Source organism: Lichenostomus cassidix, unplaced genomic scaffold, assembly GCF_008360975.1.
Source record: "Lichenostomus cassidix isolate B80296 unplaced genomic scaffold, HeHo_3.0 HiC_scaffold_857, whole genome shotgun sequence".
Lineage (NCBI taxonomy): Eukaryota > Metazoa > Chordata > Aves > Passeriformes > Meliphagidae > Lichenostomus > Lichenostomus cassidix.
The window spans coordinates 16479-26131 of NW_028148005.1; positions in this window are offsets into that span (position 1 = coordinate 16479).

The following is a 9653-nucleotide window of genomic DNA, read 5'->3' on the forward strand; positions in this document are numbered from 1 at the left end:
ATAACAAATATCCGGAGGTAATTAATTAATCAATAAATAACAATAATTAATTGCTGATGAAGAAATAAATAACAACAAATAATAACAATAATAAGTAATAATAAATAATAAATAAATAATAAATAACAATAAAATAATAAATAACAATAAGAAATAAATAATAATAAATAGTAAATAAATTAATTAATAATTAATAATTAATTCAGCACCCACAGATGCCAAAGCTGAGGTAGAGGTGACCTCGTCGATTAATTAATTAATTAAACCTCATTAATTAATTAATTCAGCCATCCTGACCACACCCACCCATCCCAATTCTCAACCGGGATTGGTCGAAGCAAAATCCCAAAATTCTTCTTCCAACTCTGAGCTCTTCCTTAATTAACTACATTAATTAATGACCTCGTTAATTAATGACCCCGTTAATTAATGATTCCGTTAATTAGGGAATGGGAAAATCCATTCCCAGTTCTCCCAGTTCTCAACTGGGATTGGAAAAATCCCAAAATTCTTCTTCCAACGTTTTCTTCTTCCAATTCAGAACTCTTCGTTAATTAATGACGACATTAATTAATGACCTCCTTAATTAATGACCTCCTTAATTAATGATTTCATTAATTAGGGAATGGGAAAATCCATTCCCAGTTCTCCCAGTTCCCAACTGGGATTGGAAAAATCCCAAAATTCTTCTTCCAACATTTACTTCCAACTCGGATCTCTTCGTTAATTAACGACCCCATTAATTAATGACCTCGTTAATTAATTACCTCATTAATTAACGATTTCATTAATTAGGGAATGGCAAAATCCATTCCCAGTTCCCAACTGGGATTGGTCAACTCAAAAATCCCAAAATTCTTCTTCCAACGTTTTCTTCCAACTCTAATCTCTTCGTTAATCAACGACCCCATTAATTAATGACCTCGTTAATTAATGACCCCATTAATTAACAATCCCATTAATTAGGGAATGGGAAAATCCATTCCCAGTTCTCCCAGTTCCCAACTGGGATTGGAAAAATCCCGAAATTCTTCTTCCAACGTTTTCTTCCAACTTGGATCTCTTCGTTAATTAATGACCCCATTAATTAATGACCTCGTTAATTAATGACCTCGTTAATTAATGATTCATTAATTAGGGAATGGGAAAATCCATTCCCAGTTCCCAACTGGGATTGGTCGACTCAAAATCCCGAAATTCTTCTTCCAACGTTTTCTTCTTCCAATTCGGAACTCTTCGTTAATAAACGACATTAATTAATGACCTCGTTAATTAATGACCTCGTTAATTAACAGCCCCATTAATTAGGGGATGGGAAAGTCCACGGCTCCTCCCAGTCCTCCCAGTCCTCCCAGTTGCCCAAACTGGTTTCGCAGCTCCTCGTTAATTACAATTCCTCGTTAATTAGAGCTCCTCGTTAATCCATTAATTAACGCGCGGCGCTAACGAAGGAGGACAAACTCCGCCCCTGGCTGCTCCCGGCATCGTCCCATTGGACGTTCCCACGATCCCAGAATTCCATGCGGGAATGGGCGTGGCCTCTTGAACGAACGATGACGTCATATGCATAGTGGTGACGTCAGCGATGACGTCATCGGGCGCGGTGTAGATTTGGGCGCCGACGACGGCCAATAGGAGGAGGAGGAGGCGTTTGGCGGCGCTGCCGGGCTCGTCGGCGGGGAGGGGGCGGCGAACCTGTTTTGGGGAGGGAAAAGAGGGGATTAGGGATTGTCCGGGAATGGAGAATTCCGTGGAAATTCCATGAAAATTCCAGAAAATTCCTGGCTGGAATAATAGTCTGAGGTGGGATTAGAGATGCTGAAGGGAACCCATCCAGGGGGTGACCCTGGCTGACCCTGCTTAGCTTCACAAAGGTGGTTGGGGATTTTCACCCACCCTGGGGCCAAAAAAATTCCTATTTTGGGGGAAAAAAAACCCCATTTTGAGGGGAAATTCCTCTATTTTGGGGGGAAAAATTCCCTGGTTTTGGGGAAAAAAATTCATTTTTTGGGGTGAAGAAGTGTTAGGGAACCCATCCAGGGGGTGACCCTGACTGACCCTGCTTAGCTTCCTGAAGGTGGTTGGGGATTTTGACTCTCCCTGGGGCAAAAAAATGCCCATTTTGGGGCAAAAAAAAATTCCTATTTTGATGGAAAATTCCTCTATTTTTGGGAAAAAAATTCCTCTATTTTTGAGGAAAAAAATTCGTTTTTTGGGGTGGATATGAACTAGGGAACCCATCCAGGGGGTGACCCTGCCCGACCCTGCTTAGCTTCACAAAGGTGGTTGGGGATTTTAACTCTTCCTGATGCCAAAAAAATTCCTGTTTTGGGGAAAAATAATTCCCATCCTGAGGGAAAATTCCCTCTTTTTTTGGGAAAAAAACCCCCTGGTTTTGGGGAAAAAAAATTCATTTTTGGGGTGAATGCGAGTTAGGGAACCCATCCAGGGATTGACCCTGACTGATCCTGCTTAGCTTCACAAAGGTGGTTGGGGATTTTCACCCACCCTGGGGCCAAAAAAAATCCAATTTTAGGGGAAAAAAAAATCCCATTCTGGGGGAAAATTCCCTCTTTTTTTGGGGAAAAAATATCCACTTTTTGGGGAAAAAAGTTTTTTTTTGGGGTAAATATATGATAAAGGGAACCCATCCAGGGGGTGACCCTGGCTGATCCTGCTTAGCTTCACAAAGCTGGCTGGGGTTTTTAACTCTCCCTGAAGCCAAAAAAATTCCAATTTTTGGGTCAAAATAATTCCCATCCTGAGGGAAAATTCCGTCTTTTTTTGGGGAAAATAATTCCCTGGTTTTGGGGAAAAAATTCATTTTTTTGGGTAAATATGATATAGGGAACCCATCCAGGGGGTGACCCTGGCTGACCCTGCTTAGCTTCACAAAGGTGGTTGGGGATTTTCACCCACCCTGGGGCCCAAAAAATTCCAGTTTTGGGGCACAAAAAAATCCTATTTTGAGGGAAAATTCCCTCTTATTTTGGGAAAAAAAATTCCCTGGTTTTGGGGAAAAAAATTCAATTTTTGGGGTGAATGTGTGTTAGGGAACCCATCCAGGGGTGACCCTGACTGACCCTGCTTAGCTTCACAAAGGTGATTGGGGATTTTGACACCCCCTGGGGCAAAAAAAATCCAATTTTGGGGGGAAAAAAGTCCCATTTTGATGGAAAATTCCCTCTTTTTTGGGAAAAAAATTCCCTTGTTTTTGGGGAAAAAAAATCAATTTTTGGGGTGAATGTGATATAGGGAACCCATCCAGGGGGTGACCCTGGCTGACCCTGCTTAGCTTCACAAAGGTGGTTGGGGATTTTCACCCACCCTGGTGCCCAAAAAAATTCCAATTTTGGGGGAAAATAATTCCTGTCCTGAGGAAAAATTCCCTCTTTTTTGATGGAAAAAATTCCCTGGTTTTGGGGGAAAAAAATTCATTTTTTGGGGTGAATGTGATTAAGGGAACCCATCCAGGGGGTGACCCTGACCGACCCTGCTTAGCTTCACAAAGGTGGTTGGGGATTTTCACCCACCCTGTGGCCAAAAATTCCGATTTTAGGGGGAAAATAATTCCCATCCTGAGGAAAAATTCCCTCTTTTTTAGAGAAAAAAGTCCCTTGTTTTTGAGGGAAAAAAATGCTTTTTTTGGGGTAACTTTGAGCTAGGGAACCCATCCAGGGGGTGACCCTGGCTGATCCTGCTTAGCTTCCCGAAAGTGGTTGAGTTCTTAATTCCCCCTGGGGCAAATAATTCGCATTTTAGGGAAAAAAAAAATCCCATTTTTTGGGGGGAAAAAATTCCCCTATTTTGGGGGGAAAATCCCCTGGTTTTGGGGAAAAAAATTCATTTTTTGGGGTGAATAAGTGTTAGGGAACCCATCCAGGGGGTGACCCTGCCTGATCCTGCTTAGCTTCCCGAAAGTGGTTGAGTTCTTAACTCCCCCTGGGGCAAATAATTCACATTTTAGGGAAAAAAAAAATCCCTTTGGGGGGGGGGGAGTTCCCCTATTTTTGGGGGAAAATCCCCTGGTTTTGGGGAAAAAAATTCATTTTTTAGGGTAAATAGGTGTTAGGGAACCCATCCAGGGGGTGACCCTGGCTGATCCTGCTTAGCTTCCCGAAAGTGGTTGCGTTCTTAACTCCCCCTGGGGCAAATAATTCCCATTTTAGGTCAAATAATTCGCATTTTTTGGGCTAACAAATCCCATTGGGAGGGGAAATTCCTCTTTTTGCGTCAAGAAATCCCAGCCTGGAGCCAATCATTGCGCAAGGAAAACCCCAAATCCTGCCCAGGAAGGGTTGAGTCAGAGCGGGAGGAGTGGAAATGACTCAATCTTTTCACAACCTCCGGGAAATGATGTTAATTAAGGAATTCCGGGGGTGGGAATTCCAGGAATTTAGGGTTTGGGAGGGGTTTTGGGGGATCTGGAGGGGTTTTTGGAGGGGTGGGCGGGGGGGTTAGGGGGATTTTGAGGAGGTTTTGGGGTGATTTGGGGAAGTTTAGGGTGAATTTTGGGGAGTTTAGGGCGAATTTTGGGGCGTTTAGGGGGATTTTGGGGAGTTTAGGGTGACTTTTGGGGCGTTTAGGGTGAGTTTCGGGCGATTTTGGGAAAGTTTCGGGCGAATTCGGGGAAGTTTCGGGGGGTTTAGGGCGAATTTGGGGAATTTTAGGACGAATTCGGGGAAGTTTCGGGACTTTAGGACGATTTCGAGGAAGTTTTGGGGTTTTTAGGACGAATTTGGGGAAGTTTTGGGCGAATTCGGGGTGAGTTTCAGTGATTTTCGGACGAATTCGGGGAAATTTCGGGCGAATTTTGGGGAATTTCGGGGATTTTAGGGAGAATTTGCGAAGTTTAGGATGAATTTGGGGAAATTTCGGGCGATTTTGGGGCAATTTCGGGGCTTTTCGGGTCAATTTTTCGGCTCCTACTGCGAAATTTCGGGTCTAGAAGTAGAATAGGAACTAGAAACTCAACCCTAGGGGTTCCAAATCCGGATCAAACCCCCCAAAAACCCAAAAAAAATCCCTAAAAAACCTCCAAAAAAATCCCTAAAAATCCCTCAAAAAAATCTAAAAAACCCGGAAAAAAAATCCAAAAAAATACCTAAAAAATCCCCAAAAATCCCCAAAAACCTAAACCACCCAAATCCTCGAACCCCCAACACCCCCCAAAAAAACCAAAAAACCCAAAAATCCCCCAAAATCCCTAAAAAACCAAAAACCGAAAAATCCAAAATACAAAATACCCCAAAAAGTCCCCAAAAAACCCCAAAAATTCCCAAAAACCTAAACACCCAAATCCCCTCAAACCCCAAAACCCCCTAAAAAACCCCAAAAATCCCTAAAAACCCCTAAAAAACCCGAAAAAAAAATCCAAAAATACCCCAAAAGTCCCCAAAAAAACCTCAAAAATTCCCAAAATCTAAACCACCCAAATCCCTCAAAACCCCCAAAACCCCCAAAACCCAAAAATCCCAAAACCCAAAACTCCCAAAAAGCCCGAAAAAAATCCAAAAAAACCCCTAAAAATACAAAAAAATACCTAGAAAACCCCTAGAAAAACCCCCAAAAAACCAAAAAAAAAATCCCCAAAAAATCTAACCACCCCAAACCCCCCAAAACCCCCCAAAAAACCCCAAAAATTCCCTTTTTCCCACTCACCGCCGGCGGGTAAAGCACCCTGCGCTGCCTCCGCCTCGGTTTACAAACCCCGCCGGGCACCGGGAGAGGCTCGAAGGTGAAATGGCGAGGCGGGGAAGGGGCGATCCTCTCGGGGATCCCCTCGCCGGGACCCCAAAATCTGCCAGGACAAGCTGCGGTGGCAGCGTGAGCAGCGACCATCGACATGCTTGGAACAGGAAATGCCGGGATTCGAACCCGCGACCCGCGGGTTATAAAGGGAGGGTGACGTCACGCCCATTGGGAGGAGCCTATTGGAGGATCGGGGGATTTTTTGGGATTTTTTTGGGGATTTTTTGGGATTTTTTGGGGAATTTTTTGGGGGATTTTTTGTGGGATTTTTTGTGGGGTTTTGGGGGATTTTTTGGGGTATTTTTCTGTATTTTTAGGGGTTTTTTTGGGATTTTTGGGATTTTTTGTGGGGATTATTTTGGGATTTTTTGTGGGGATTTGAGGGATTTTTTGGGGTTTTTTTGGGGGTTTTCTGAAGTTTTTTTTGGGTTTTGGCGGTTTAGAGATGGTTTAGAGGGATTTGGGTGGTTTAGGGTATTGGGGATTTTTTGGGATTTTTAGGTTTTAGGGATTTTTTTAGTTTTGGGGCTTTTTGGGGGGTATTTTTAGGGTTTTTTGAGAGGTTTTTTGGGGTTTTTTTGGGTTTTTTTGGGGGGATTTTTTAGGGCTTTTTTAGGGTTTTTTGGTGGGGTTTTTTTGGGGTCTGACCACATTTTTGGGGTTTTTTGGGATTCGAACCCGCGACCCGAGGGTTATAAAGGGAGGGTGACGTCACGCCCGTCGAGGGGGTGTAGCCACGCCTACTGGGGATTTTTTGTGGTTTTGGGGGTTTTTTTGGGGTTTTTTGGGGATTTTTTGGGGTTTTTTTTTTTTATTTTTTGGGATTTTTTGGGGATTTTTTTGGGATTTTGGGGAGAATTTTGGGGGTTTTTGGGTTTTTTAGGGGGTTTTTCGGTTTTTCGGGAGATTTTTTTGGGTTTTGTGGGGTTTTTTGGGGGGTTTAGAGATGGTTGAGAGGGGATTTGGGTGGTTTAGGGGGTTTTTGGGGTTTTTTGGGTATTTTTTAGGGATTTTTTGGTATTTTTTAGGGATTTTTTTTGGGTTTTGGGAGGTTTTTTGGGGGCTTTTTTGTATTTTTAGGGTTTTCTCGGCGTATTTTTAGGGGTTTTTGGGGTTTTTTTGTTAGTTTTTTGGGGTTTTCTTTGGGGTCTGACCACATTTTTTTGGGGGTTTTTGGGATTCGAACCGGCGACCTTCCGCTTATAAAGGGGAGGAGAAGCCACGCCCACCTGGGATTTGATTGGTGGAAAGGTGAGGGGGCGGGGTTTGCCAGGAGACCACGCCCCCTGATTGGTAGGGAGATTTTTTGTGGTTTTTTTGAGGTTTTTGGGGATTTTTGGGGGGTTTAGAGAGGGTTTGGAGGGCATTTGGGTGGTCTAGGTTTTTTTAGGGTTTTTTTGGTATTTTTGGGGGATTTTTTTGGGATTTTTTGTGGGGATTTGAGGGATTTTTTGGGGTTTTTTGGGGATTTTTGGGGGTTTTTGGGATTTTTGGTGGGATTTTAGGGATTTTGGGGGTTTTGGGTTTTTTGGGACTTTTCGGGGATTTTGGGGGTTTTGGGGGGTTTCTTGGGGTTTAGGATTTGGGTGGTTTAGGGTTTTTGGGGATTTTTTGGGTATTTTTAGGGTTTTTGGGGTTTTTTGGGGGTATTTTAGGGTTTTTTTAGGGATTTTGGGGGGTTTTGGGAGGTTTTGGGGAGTTTTGGGGGGTTTTATTTGGAGGTTTTTTAGGTCTTTTTGGGGGTATTTTTTTGGGGTGTCTGACCACATTTTTGGGGTTTTTTGGGATTCGAACCTGCGACCTTCCGGTTATAAAGGCAGGGCGAAGCCACGCCCACCGAGGGTTGTGTGGCCACGCCCACCTGGGATTTGATTGGTGGAGCGGTAAAGGGGCGTGGTTTTGCGGGAGACCACGCCCCCTGGGTGGGAATCGAGGGATTTTGGGGTTTTTTTGGGAGTTTTTTTGGGGGTTTTTGGGGTTTTTTTGGGGTTTTTTGGTGGTTTTTTTTTTGGTTTTTGGGGGTTTAGAGGGGATGAGGGTTTTTTTAGGGTTTTTTGGGGTTTTTTTTTATTTTTAGGGTGGTTTTTTGGGGGTTTTAAGGGCTTTTTTTGGGGGTTTTGGGGGATTTTTGGGTTTTTTTTGGGTTTTTGGGGTTTTCGGGGTGGTTTTTGGGGTTTTTTTGGGTTTTTGGGGTTTTTTGGATTTTTTAGGGATTTTTATGGGTATTTTTAAGGGTTTTTGGGGGTTTGGGCGTTTTTGGGGCCCCAGCAGCATTTTTCGGAGAATTTGGGGGGAATTTTGGGGGAATTTGGAGTTTCCAGGGGAATTTTGGGATTCCAGAACCCATTTTTTGGCAATATTTTGGGAATTTTGGGGGATTTTGGGGAATTTTTGGGGAATTTTGGGGAATTTTGGGGGATTTTTGGGGGAATTTTGGGATTCCAGCACCCATTTTTTGGTAATTTTTTGGGGTTTTTTGGGAATTTTGGGGGATTTTGGGGAATTTTTTTTGGAATTTTGGGGAATTTTTGGGGATTTTTGGGGAATTTTGGGGATCCCAGCACCGATTTTTGGGATTTTTTGGGAATTTTGGGGGATTTTGGGGAATTTTTTGGGGAATTTTTCGGGAATTTTTTTGGAATTTTGGGGAATTTTTGGGGAATTTTTGGGGGATTCTGGGGAATTTTGGGGAATTTTGGGGAATTTTTGGGGAATTTTTTGGGGAATTTTGGGGAATTTTGGGGGATTTTGGGGAATTTTTGGGGATTTTGGGGGAATTTGGGGATCCCAGCACCCATTTTTGGAGATTTTTGGGATTTTTTGGGAATTTTGGGGAATTTTTGGTAATTTTTTGGGAATTTTGGTGGATTTGGGGGAATTTTGGGGGATTTTGGGGAATTTTTGGGAATTTTGGAATTCTGGGGGATTTTGGGGGAATTTTTGGGAATTTTTGGGGAATTTTTGGGGAATTTTGGGGGATTTTGGGGAATTTTCGGGGAATTTTTGGGAATTTCGGGGATTTTTTGGGAATTTTTTGGGAATTTTGGGGGATTTTGGGGGATTTTTGGGAATTTTGGGGATTTTGGGGAATTTGGGGGATTTTGGGAATTTTTGGGGGATTTTGGGAAATTTTTTTTTGGGATTTTGGAATTTTGGGGATTTTTGGGGAATTTTGGGGAATTTTTGGGGAATTTTGGGGGATTTTTTGGGAATTTTGGAGAAATTTTGGGGGATTTTGGGACTCCAGCCCTCCCTTCCCCGAAAAAAAAAACGAGACAAACTCCCAAAAAAAATTCCCAAAAAATTCCAAATATATTAAAAATGTACAAAAAAAAAAAACACCAAACAGGAAAAAAGGAAAGAAAAACTCAAAAAAATCGATGATGAGGATGATGAAGATGATGAAGGTCAATCAATGATGATGATGAAGATCAATAATTGATGATGATGATGATGAAGATGAAATTAATTGATGATGATGATGAAGATGATGAAGGTCATTGATGATGATGATGAAGATGAAATTAATTGATGATGAAGAAGATGATGATGAAGGTCAATCAATGATGATGATGAAGATGAAATTAATTGATGATGATGATGAAGGTCATTGATGAAGATGACGAAGATTAAATTAATTGATGATGAAGATGATGATGAAGATTAAATTAATTGATGATGATGAAGAAGATGATGAAGGTCAATGATGATGATGAAGATGATGAAGATCAATCACTGATGATGATGATGAGGATGATGAAGATCAATAATTGATGATGATGAAGATGATGAAGATGAAATTAATTGATGATGAAGATGATGATGAAGGTCAGTCAATGATGATGATGAAGATGATGAAGATCACTCACTGATGAAGATGATGAGGATGATGAAGATTAATT